This window comes from Myodes glareolus, chromosome 14 (assembly GCF_982192425.1).
Source record: "Myodes glareolus chromosome 14, mMyoGla1.1, whole genome shotgun sequence".
Classification (NCBI taxonomy): Eukaryota; Metazoa; Chordata; class Mammalia; order Rodentia; family Cricetidae; genus Myodes; species Myodes glareolus.
The window spans coordinates 33252843-33265549 of record NC_142039.1 but is presented as its reverse complement, the minus strand read 5'-3'; the positions used below and the strand labels follow the sequence as shown (position 1 = coordinate 33265549).

The 12707-nt window shown below is 40.2% G+C and overlaps 1 pseudogene; it reads left to right on the top strand.

Annotated features, from left to right (window-relative positions):
- Positions 1–4214: 4214 nt before the first annotated feature.
- Positions 4215–4818, top strand: LOC148119784 (large ribosomal subunit protein uL22 pseudogene; annotated as a pseudogene).
- The last annotated feature ends 7889 nt before the right edge of the window (positions 4819–12707 follow it).

Genomic DNA, 12707 nt, shown 5'->3' with positions numbered 1-12707 from the left:
AACCATTCAAGATTTGAAAGTGGAAACAGCAATTAAAGAAAAACACTCAAACTGAGAGAAATCTGGAAATGAGAAATCCAGAAACTAAACAGGAACCTCAAGGGAAAGCTTCAACAAAAGAATAAAACAAAAAGAGAGAATTTCCGGAATTGAAGATAGAAGAAATAGATACCTAGGTCAAAGGAAATGTTAAATTAAAAAAAATAAAGAAAAATCAGGGACACTATGAAAAGACCAAATCTAAGACTAAAAGGATTAGATTAGGATTAGGAAACCAGACCAAGGGCACAGAATATATTTTTAACAAAACCATTGTGGTAGTTTGAAAGAATATGGCCCCCAAAGGGAGTGGCACTATTAAGAGATGTGGCCTTGCTAAAATAGGTGTAGCCTTGTTGAAGAAGGTGGGGCCTTGCTGGAGGAACTGTGTCACTGTGTGGGTGGGCTTTGAGTCTCTTTTGCTCAAGCTTCACTCGGTGTAATTCTTAGTCTACTTTGTGTTGCCTGCATATCAACGTGAAACAGCTACCTCTTCAGCATCATGTCTGCCCACATGCCACCATGTACCACTCTAGTTATAATGGACTGAACCCCTGAGCTGTAAGCGAGCCACCACAACTAAATGTTTTCCTTTGTAAGAGTTGCCGTGGTTATGGTGTCTCTTCACAGCAATAGAAACCCTAATTAAGACAATTATAGAAGAAAATTTCTGTAACTTAAAGGAGTTGCCTATCAAGGTCCAAAAAACATACAGAACACCAATAGACTAGACCAGAAAAGAAAGTCCCCTCAGCACATAATAATCAAAACATATGCAATAAAAGTGAATTTTAAAAGCTATAGTGGGAAAAGAGCAAGTACCATATAAAGGCAGATCTATTAGAACAGCACTTGATTTCTCAATGGAGACTCTAAAAGTCAGAAGAAGCAGGACAGCTGTTCTACAGATTCTAAGAGACTACAGATGTCAGTCCAGACTATACCCCCGGCAAAACATTCAATTGTAATAGATGGAGAAAATAAGACGTTGCAAGGTAAAACCAAATTTAGGCAATATCTATGTACAAATCAAGTCCTACAGAAGACCCCAGAAGAAAACTCCAGTCTAAAGTAGTTAACCACACCCAAGAAAAAGGGGGGAATAAATAATCCCAGACCCACAAATCAAAAGAGAGGGAAAACACACACAAAGAACAACAACAAAAGGAATCAGTAATCATTGGTCATTGATGTCTCTCAGCATCAACAAATCAATTCCCCAATAAAAAGACACAGATTAACAGAATGGATGTGAAAACAAGATCCGTCTTTCTACTACATCTAATAAATACACCTTGAGATCAAAGGTATGATAGGGGAGTTCAGCCAATCACATTCTGTTTTGGGGGCGTGCCACCCTCAGGCAAAAGCCTGCCTATAAACCTAGCAGGCGCGCTCCGCTAGCTCTCTTTTTTCGCCTGGCTCCTGCATCCTGGATGGATCGTTTGGATTCTGGTGTAAGCTGTTGTAAGTCTTACTTCTGTTTATTAAAGCTGTATATTTTGTATCAAGATAGTCTGGGGACTTTTTTTTACCAATCACCCTGCAGCTTCAAAGGTAGACATCACTTCAGGGTAAAAGGATAAAAAAAAAAAAAAAGTACTCCAAACAAATGGACCTAAGAAGCTAGCTGGCATAGCCATTTTAATATCTGACAAAAAGACTTCAAACTGAAACTAATCACAAAAGATAAGAAAGGACATCATATACTCACCAAAGGAAAAAAACTCCACCAAGAGGACATTGAATATCTATGACCCAAACACAAGGACACCCAAGTTTTTAAAAGAAACACTACTACACCTGAAATCATAATTTAATCCCCACACACTGATAATGGGAGACTTCAATATGTCACTCTTGCCAACAGACAGATAATTCAGATAAAATATAAACAGAGAAATGCTAGGTCTAACAGATATTTACAGAACATTTCACCCAAACACAAAAGAATATACCATCCTCTCTATGTACCATGGAACTTTCTCCAAAACTGACCACATACCCAGACACAAAACAAGTCTCAACAGATACAAGGAAATTGAAATGACAGGCTGCATCTTGTCTGATCACCTTGGATTAAAACTGGATATCAATAGTAAGAAACAGAAAGTTTGCAAATCCATAGAAATTGAACAGCTCTCTTCTGAATGAAAAAATCAGTCAAGACAGAAATTAAGAAGGAAATTAAAGACTTCATAGAATAGAAGTGGATATACAGCATACCCAAACTTATGGGACACAATCAAAGTGACACTAAGAGTCAAATTCATAGCACCAAGTGCCTACAGAAAAAAAAATCGAGAGAGTTCATGCTAGTAACCTAAGAGCATACCTGAAAGCTCTAGAACAAGACAAAGAAACCATACTCAAAAGAAGTAGTGACAAGAAATAACCAAACTCCAGGATAAAAAATCACTAAAATAAAAACAAAAGAAAGAATCAATGAAATAAAGAGTTGGGATTTGGAGTTTCTGTTTTCATTTTTTGTTTTTTTTTTCCTTTACTTTGAGAAAATCATTAAGATTGGCAAAACTTTATCCAAATTAATTAAAAGTCAGGGAGGGAATATATAAATTAAGGAAAGTATGGCAGAAAAGGGGGCATAGCAACAGACACTGAGGAAATGCAGAGAATAAGGAAGTACTTTAAAAACCTATACCCCACCAAATTGGAAAATTAAAAAAAGTATACTTTTCTCAATAAACATCACTTACCAAAGTTAAATCAATATCAGGTAAGCAATTTAAATATATCTAAAAACACTAATGAATTAGAAGCGGTCATTAAAGATCTTTTAACCAACAAACTTTGGGGTCAGATGGTTTTAAAGCAGAATTCTACTTCACATTTAAAGAAGAATAAATATCAGTACTCTTCAAATTACTCCACAAAATGGAAACAGAAGATCACTAACACAGAGACACTTACTTAACCATGTTCATTGCTGTTCTCTGCATAATAGCTAGAAATTGGAAACATTCTAGATGTCCCTGAACAGAAGAATGGATAAAGAAAATAATACATTTACACCACAGAATATTAATCAGATGTTAAAAAATGATATCATGAAATCCACTATTAAATAGATGGAACTAGAAAATATCATCCTGAGTAAAGTAATCCAGGCCCAGAAAGAGAAATATGGTTTGTATTTGATTATATGTGGATGTTAGCTATGACATCAAGGACAACCAAGTTACAATGGGTAGAAACAGAGAGATTAGATACACAGTAAGGGACTGGGGAGGTAGATAGGTTTTATTAGCAAAGACAAATAGAATAGATAATTATGGTTTACTGGCAGGGCTAGAATAAGAAGATCAAGAGGGGGCAAGAGAGGGGTAAGAAGAAGGGAATATTGGTAGAAACAGCTAAAATTAAGGACCATTTTTGGGGTAGTATGGAATCCTAATACAGTAGTGTGGAGGCCCAAAAATGTGAGCCTATTTCCACTTTGTCTAAAGATCAGAGGGTTTGATGTTGCTCAAAATTGTTGAAAACGACTAGGACTACACACCCTGGCCGAGGGTATGACTACTTGGTCCTTTTGACATTAAGATGGCCCATATAGGTAGATCCACTCCACCCTGACCAATGGTCAGGAAATTCAAGCATACTTCTGCTCCTTCCTTTGAAATAGGAGGTATGACCTTGGGAGTGGTTGCCTTCAGGATATTTGGTCTAGGATAGGTTCACTGTCTAAACAACAGAATGCTTTCCTCATGAACTAATGGCTGGATGGCTCAAAATACTGACAAATAACTGTTTTAGTTGTCCTTTGTATCATGTTAAAGCAGTCTTTTGTTTTCTTCCCCCTGTTGTATTAGGGTATGAAAGTGTATGAAAAATTAAACACAGATAAATTTCAGTATTCACTGGAACTCCCTCTGGTACTATCCTATGTTTTCTGTTTTATTGTTTTCACTCACACCTTCGTACCCTTTACTAATGTATACAATATATGAAGACCATCAAAATGAAATCAACAACAACAATAATAATAATGATAATAATAATAATGAAGACAGCATCCCCAACTGGCCTTCTCTTGTCACTGCCAATGAAGCTTCCAATATCAGGATTGGGTTACATCTAATTGAGTTGTTGGTCAAAGGTGACCCATGAGAATCCCCCAAACAACCCAGTCTGTTGTCAAGACTACAGGTTTCCCCTTCCTGTAAGCGGCCAGAGGTGACCCGTGAAGATGGTTCGCTACTCTCTTGACCCGGAAAACCCTACAAAATCATGCAAATCGAGAGGATCTAACCTTCGGGTTCACTTTAAGAACACCCGTGAAACGGCCCAGGCCATCAAGGGTATGCATATCCGAAAAGCCACCAAGTATCTGAAAGATGTCACTTTGAAGAAGCAGTGTGTGCCATTCCGACGGTACAATGGTGGAGTCGGTAGGTGCGTCCAGGCCAAACAGTGGGGCTGGACACAGGGTCGTTGGCCAAAAAAGAGTGCGGAATTTTTGTTGCACATGCTAAAAAATGCAGAGAGCAATGCTGAACTGAAGGGTTTAGATGTAGACTCTCTGGTCATTGAGCACATCCAGGTGAACAAAGCCCCTAAGATGCGCCGAAGAACTTACAGAGCTCATGGCCGGATTAACCCATACATGAGCTCTCCCTGCCACATTGAGATGATCCTCACTGAAAAGGAACAGATTGTTCCAAAGCCAGAAGAGGAGGTTGCACAGAAGAAAAAGATATCCCAGAAGAAACTGAAGAAACAAAAACTTCTGGCACGGGAATAAATTCAACATGAAATAAATGCAGATAAAAGTAAAAAAAAAAAAAAAGACTACAGGTTTCTTTCCACACACTGATGACAAGACCTCATTACCAAAGACAGAACCTACACAACTCATTGAATATGCAGAAGTTGAGCTGTTGCCTACATAGAACCTTCACTCCTATGTTCCGGCATCTTTGGAACAGAATGATACTCTACATGCAATCAACAGAGAATGACACCTAGCCAGTCACAAATCCTTTGATCTACAAGGTGTCTTACCTGACGGATATGCTAGTGCAGTGGTATCATGAAGCTTGTGGGAGCAACCAATCAGTATCTGATTTGACTTACAACCCACTCCATGAGACATACCATATGACAAACCATACCAGACACTGCTTGGGTGACCAAGAACCTGAGACTAGATAATCCAGTGACCTGGGAAAAAACAAATATTATTGTTCTAAGACAAAATATAGCCATAAAATGACTTCTAACAACATTCTGCATAACTCTGAAATCAATGCCTTGCTCAGGCCATCAAAAGAGAAACTTCCTCCTGCAACAGTTGGGAACTAATATCGTGATCCACTGCCAGACATCATGCAGAGAGTAGACATATTAGAACCCGCAGCCCTAAACTAGTGGCCTCCATCAAATCCCTCTCCTCAGGGCTCAGGGAATCCTGTGGCAGAGGATGCAGAAAGACTGTAAGAACCAGAGGGAATGGAGGACACCAAGAAAACAAGGTCCTCTAAGTCAACAGCTCAGGGCCTGCATGGGTCTGCATAACGTCCTCTATGTATATATTATAGCTCCAGTTTAGTGTTTTTATGAGATTTGTGAGTGTGAAGGCAAGAGGGTTTCTAGTTCTTGTGCCTTCCCTTGGGTTCTTTTCCCTCTGTTTGTTTTTGTTTGTTTTCTAATTACATTGCATGATTTTGTTTTACATTATTACATTTTTATGTTACTTTATCCTATTATTTTCTCTTAGAAGATTGTTTGTTTACTAATGAAAGATAGAAAGGAAAGAGATCTGGATGGGAGGGCAGATGAAGAGGTACTAGGAGGAGTAGAGGGAGAGGAAACTGAAAGCAGTTTATATTATGTGAGAAAAAAATCTATTTTTAATTCTTTTCTTATATGATACATTCTAACTGAAGTTCCCTGTAGGAGACGCCGTTCCACGCCACCCACCTCCCACGAGTTCTATATTGTCCTAGGGGTTAAAACACAAGACGCACACACACAGATACAGAGTTCCAGTCATCCTCAAGAAGAGAATGCCCAATTTATTCAACTTAATCCAGGGTTAAATACTTTTGGCCCCAGTAAAGAAAAACTCCTTCCACCCAGATGGGGCTGGGGAAACTGGCACCTGTGAGAGCTTCTCTGCAGGCAGGTGGTCGAGAGTGCAAGGCAGTGTCAGACAGGTTAGATGGGCCTTGGTGCCTGAGCTTCTTTCAGGCAGGTTGAGAAATTACCATTTTAAAGTAAAATAGATCCCTCGGCTATTGCACCAGGCTGTAGCAGAAGCAAGCACAGAACTTAGCAGGAAGCTTAGCTGGTTAGCATAAACATTACTTGCATCCTGTGTTTTGGCCTCGAGGAAGGGCAGGGAGGACAGGGCCTTACAGTTCCCCTCTCTCCACTCCTCCCAGTACCTCCCACCTCCCTACTTCCCCAGATCCAGTCCTCCTCCATTTCCCTTCAGATAAGAAGCAGATCTCCCAGGAATATGGACCGAACACGGAATAACAACTGACAATAAGACTAGCACAAACCCTCATATCAAAGCTGGATGAGGCAACTCGGCAGGAGGAAAAGTGTCCCAAGAACAGGCAAAAGAGCCAGAGACACCTCCTCTACTCCCACTGATCTGTCTACCAGAACACCAAGCTACACGGCCATAGTATATATGTAGAGGACCTAGCAAAGGCCTATGCAGGCTCCATGATTGCTGCTTCAGTCTCTGTGAAGCCAAATGAGTCCTGTTTAGTTCATTATGTGAGCCCTACTCTTTTGGTGTCCTTGGCCCCTCTGGTGCCTTCAATCCTTCAATCCTTCTTCCCAGTCTCTGAGCTCTGCCTAATATCTGGCTGTAGGTCTCTGCACCTGCTCTCACATTGACTTTTTTTTCTTTTTTTATGTTTTATTCATTTATTTTGTGTGTGGGTAATTGAACAGGAGGATACGTGTGCCAAGCAGAGGCTGGGGGACAACTTGCCGGAGTCACTTCTCTCCATCTACCATGTGGCTCCAGGAATAGCAAGCTGTCACACAAGCTGTAAAGTTCAAAGGCAAGCACCTTTACCCACTGAGCTGTCTTCCTGACCCAAGGAGAACTGAATTTTTTTTCTTTTAAAAACAGCATAGGAATAACAAATACTGGTTGCAATAAACATAATCCAAGTTGAGCAAAAGTTACAGGAAGGAGCCATTGTGCTCATTGTCATCCTGATCTGCAGAGGTCACTGCTGACAGCAGTTTGGAGGTGGGGAGTGTGCCCTTGCAGAGTGTAGTAGGAGGCTGCTTGTTTGTTTCCAGTTGCTCAACCCCAAATAATCATACAGAAACCACATTATTTGCAATACTGTTTGGCCAATAGCTTTAGTGTATTTCTGGATAACTCATATCTTAATTGAACCCATCTCCATTAATCCATGTATGGCCACGAGGCTGTGGCTTACCAGGTAAAGTTCTGACATCTGTCTCTGGGTGGGCTACATGGCTTCTCCCTGAATCTGCCTCCTTTCTCCCAGCATTCAGTTTAGTTTTCCCCATCTAGCTCTACGTTGCCCTATCACAGGCCAAGCCAGTTTCTTTATTCATTAACCAATAAAAGCATCACATAGACAAAAGGACTTTCTACATCATCTCCCCCTTTCTGTTTAAATAAAAAGATAGGTTTTAACTTCAACACAGAAAAATTATATATAACAGAACAGAATTACATTTACAATATTTTTATCTACTTTATCTTTTATCATAACTAAGGAAAACTATAACTATCTATTCTTCAACTCCATCAAAGACTCCAGAAGGATATAATATTACCTAAGTTAATAGGAAGTTCATTATAAGCAACTTCCAAAACTCTAAAATTGATAGAGACATCTCGCTGCCTGGACAGTCATCCAAAGTTTTTCTGTACCATTGGGGTACCCATCTTCAGCTTGCAGGCCCATAGTATCTGGCAGACTTTTCCATGAAGCAGGAAATTTCAAAGACAGTTCTACCTATATTGGCAGTTTGTCAGTCACTTTCTTATGTATCCTGCAGAATGTCTAGCATACTGTTTCATGAAGCAGGAACCCCGAAGGATCATCTCACCTTTAGACAAGTTCAGTAGTCATTTCTCTGTGGATCCTGTATGTCCAGTTTATACAGCAAAGCATCAAGCAGTCCAGACAAGAGCAATTTCTTGCCCAAATGACCAACAAACTCCATAAGAAGCCTCTTTGATTATCATCATCCTCTTGAAGTAGACTGGTGCTTCCAGGAGCAGATGTATCTCACTGTCATGAAAAGTCCTAAGTTCTTAAAACATTTTAAATGCCATATTCTGTAGTCTTTGAAAGATCTGAAGAATATCTATACATCTGAAATACATCTCTTATGTCTAGAAAACCCAATTATCATTACTATAAGTTTGAATATTATAGATGATTATCTATTAACCTATATTTATCAATTATACATTTTAAATGAGCTGCACAAACACAATACCTTAATTAAGAGAAGAAACATACATATAACAAAATTAATCTTAAATTTGTATCAGTAGACCAAAATATCCATACCAATGCAAAGTATTCATGTCTATATCATAGCCCCCCTTTAAAAGTAAACAAACATTTATAAGCAATATTTGGGAATATGGGCATAGTTTTCTCCAAACTGCTTCCTGCTTTTTGTTGGGCAAAGTATTTTGGGGGGCTTTACAGTGACCTTTCAGGAGGTTTTAGTCCCCAAAATGGCATGTTTGCTGCCTCTGAGAGCCGTTCTTTCCAACCCCGCCACCTTCTAGATCTACTCTGCCCTATCAGGTCAAACCAGTTTCCTTATTCATTAACCAATAAAAGCAACGCATATACAGAAGGACCTCCTACATCAGCAGAGCTCTTTATACCTGTAGATATCTTATTCTGTACATATAGGCACACACACACAACTACATTTTGTATATCATATACATTTTTTAAAAGTCAAATGTGATATCTTTTAAAAATAGCCTGTATGATTTCTATTTGTCAAGGAATGTTGTCCTTATTTTAAACGGTGCCCTGCTATTTTCTTTTGTGTGTTTAGGTAAATGTTATACCACAGGTCCCTTAAGAACCATACTTCCTGGCATCCATGCCTCTCTATGTTTCCCCACTACACTCACCTTGCTCATATTTTGGAAACTTGGTCCCCAGCTAGGAGGTTCTGGAGACTTTGAGGTGGGAAACACGGCTGGCAGAGATAGACAACTGGGGTAGGAAAAGGTTATAGCAAACACTATTCCCACCTGAACTCTCTGCCTCCTACCCACTGCAGCCATGTGATCAGCCACACAGGCTAACAGTGAGTCTATATGTTTGCAAAGGCAGATTCAAGTGTCCCTTATAAAGGGGATGGACCATGAAGTCAACTGTGAATTGTTAAAGTACATAGTCAAATGTAAAAGGTTGTCCCTCTAAACCAAGTGTGTTAGCGATTGTGTATCTCTTCAATTACATTACTGATATGGATAAGGATAAACTTTTTCAGTTACCATAGAATGAAGAATGAATATCCAGAGCACAGAATTTTCGGAGATTTGAATCATTGTTCTAGGCAGTCACCATTACATGGCATAGGAATACTTGTCTGTCCCCCATAGATCAGCTTTGTGAGATCACTCTGAGAAGTATTATTGTGATTTAATATAAAATCAGTTTTAATTTTTTTTTTTATTTTTTAATTTACTTATTTATTTATTTGTAAAAATTTCCACTTTCTCCCCTCCTCCCAATACCCTCAAATTCCCCCCACTCCCTTTACTCCTCCCTCTCCAGTCCTAACAGCAGTCAGGGTTTCCTGTCCTGTGGGAAGTGCAAGGTTCTCCCCCCTCCCTCCAAGTCTAGGAAGGTGAGCATTCAAACAGACTAGAATCCAAAAGCCAGTACATGCAGAAGAAACAAGACCCAGTGCCCTTGTCAATGGCTTCTCTGTCAGCCCCCATGTCAGCCACATTCAGAGAATACGGTTTGATCACATGCTTGTTCAGTCCCAGTCCAGCTGGCCTTGGTGAGCTCTCATTCGATCAGTCCCCTTGTATCAGAGGGTGAACGCACCCCTCATGGCCCTGATTTCCTTTTTCATATTCACCCTCCTTCTGCTCCTCATTTGGACCTTGGGGGCTCAGTCCAGTGCTCCAGTGTGTGTCTCCGTCTCTATCTCCATCCATAGTTGGATGAGGGTTCCCTCTGATCCTGCCTTCCTTGCTCACGTTCTCCCTCCATCTGCTTCTCATTTGGACTTAGGGAGTTAAGTCCAGTGTTCCAATGTGTGTCTCACTTTCTGTCTCCATCCATCGCCAGATGAAGGTTCTATGGTGATATGCAAAATATTCATCAGTATGGTTATGGACCAAGGCCAGTTCAGGCGTCCTCTCCTCTGTTGCCCAGGGAACAATCAGGGGACCGCTCCTTGGGCCTGGGAACCCCTCCAGAATCAAGTCTCGTGCAAACCCTAAAATGGCTCCCTTAGTTGAGATATATACCTCCCTGCTCCCATAACCATCCTTCCTCACCCCCCCATCCCATTCCCCCAAGATATCCCCAATCCTCCCCTACTCCCTTCTCTCTAGCCCTCTCCCCTTACTTCCACCCCTCCACCACCACCACCACCACCCGTGCACCCAAGTTTGCCTGGAAATCTTGTCTACTTCCAATACCCAGGAGGATAACTATATGATTTTCTTCAGGTTCACCTTCTTATTTAGCTTCTCTAGGATCACAAATTATAGGCTCAAAGACCTTTAACTATGACTAGAATCCACTTATGAGTGAATACATACCATATTCCTCTTTTTGGGTCTGGCTTACCTCACTCAGTAAAGCGTTTTCTATTTCCATCCATTTGCATGCAAGATTCAAGATGTCACTGTTTTTTACCGCTGAGTAAAACTCTAATGTGTATATGCTCCACACCTTCTTTAACCATTCTTCTATTGATGGGCACCTAGGTTGTTTCCAGGTTCTGGCTATTACAAATAGTGCTGCTATGAACATAGTTGAACAAATGTTTTTGTAGTATGATAGGACATCTCTTGGGTATATTCCCAAGAGTGGAATTGCTGGGTCCTGAGGGAGGTTGACTCCCAGTTTCCTGAGAAACCGCCACACTGATTTCCACAGTGGCTGCACAAGTTTGCATTCCCACCAACAATGGATGAGTGTTCCCCTCACTCCACATCCTCTCCAGCATAGGCTATCATTGGTGTTTTTGAGTTTAGCTATTCTGACAGGTGTAAGATGATATCTCAAAGTTGTTTTGATTTGCGTTTCCCTGATCGCTAAGGAGGTTGAGCATGACCTTAAGTGTCTTCTGGCCATTCGAAGTTCATCTGTTGTGAATTCTCTGTTCAGTTCAGTACCCCATTTTTTAATTGGGTTAATTAGTGTTTTAGTGTCTAGTTTCTTGAGTTCTTTGTACATTTTGGAGATCAGACCTTTGTCTGATGAAGGGTTGGTGAAGATCTTCTCCCAGTAGGAAGGTAGCCTTTTGGTCTTACTGACAGTGTCCTTTGCTTTAGAGAAGCTTCTCAGTTTCAGGAGGTCCCATTTATTCATTGATTCTCTTATTGTCTGTGCTACTGGGGTTCTACCTAGGAAGTGGTTTCCTGTGCCAATATATTGTAGACTACTTCCCACTTTCTCTTCTATCAGGTTCAAAGTAGTCAGATTAGTGTTGATGCCTTTAATCCATTTGGACTTGAGTTTTGTGCATGGTGATAGATATGGATCTATTTTCATTCCTCTACAGGTTGACATCCAGTTATGCCAGCACCATTTGTTAAAGATGCTTTCCTTCTTCCATTGTATACCTTTAGCTCCCTTTTCGAAAATCAGGTGTTCATAGGTTTGTGGGTTAATATCCGGGTCTTCTATTCAATTCCATAGGTCGACTTCTCTGATCTTATGCCAATACCAAGCTGTTTTCAATACTATCACTCTGTAATAGGAGTTTGAAGTCAGGGATGGTAATGCCTCCAGAAGTTCCTTTATTGTATAAGATTGTTTTGGCTATCCTGGGTTTTTTGCTTTGCCATATAAACTTGATTATTGTTCTCTCAAGGTCTGTGAAGAAGTTTGATGGGATTTTGATGGGGATTGCATTGAATCTGTAGATTGCTTTTGGTAGAATTGCCTTTTTTACTATGTTGATCCTCCCAATCCAAGAGCAAGGGAGATCTTTCCATTTTCTGGTATCCTCCTCAATTTCTTTCTCCAGAGACTTAAAGTTCTTGTCAAATAGGTCTTTCACCTCCTTGGTTAGAGTTACCCCAAGATATTTTATGCTATTTGTGGCTATCGTGAAAGGTGATGTTTCTCTGATTTCCCTCTCTGCTTCTTTATCCTTTGTATATAGGAGGGCAACCGATTTTTTGGAGTTGATCTTGTATCCTGCCACATTAATAAAGGTGTTTATCAGCTGTAGGAGTTCTTTGGTAGAGTTTTTGGGGTCGCTTATGTACACTATCATATCATCTGCAAATAACGAAAGTTTAACTTCATCCTTTCCAATTTGAGTCCCCTTGATCCCCTTATGTTGTCTTATTGTTATTGCTAGAACTTCAAGCACTATATTGAAGAGGTATGGAGAGAGTGGACAGCCTTGTCATGTTCCTGATTTTAGTGGAATGGCTTTGAGTTTCTTTCCATTCAATTTGATGT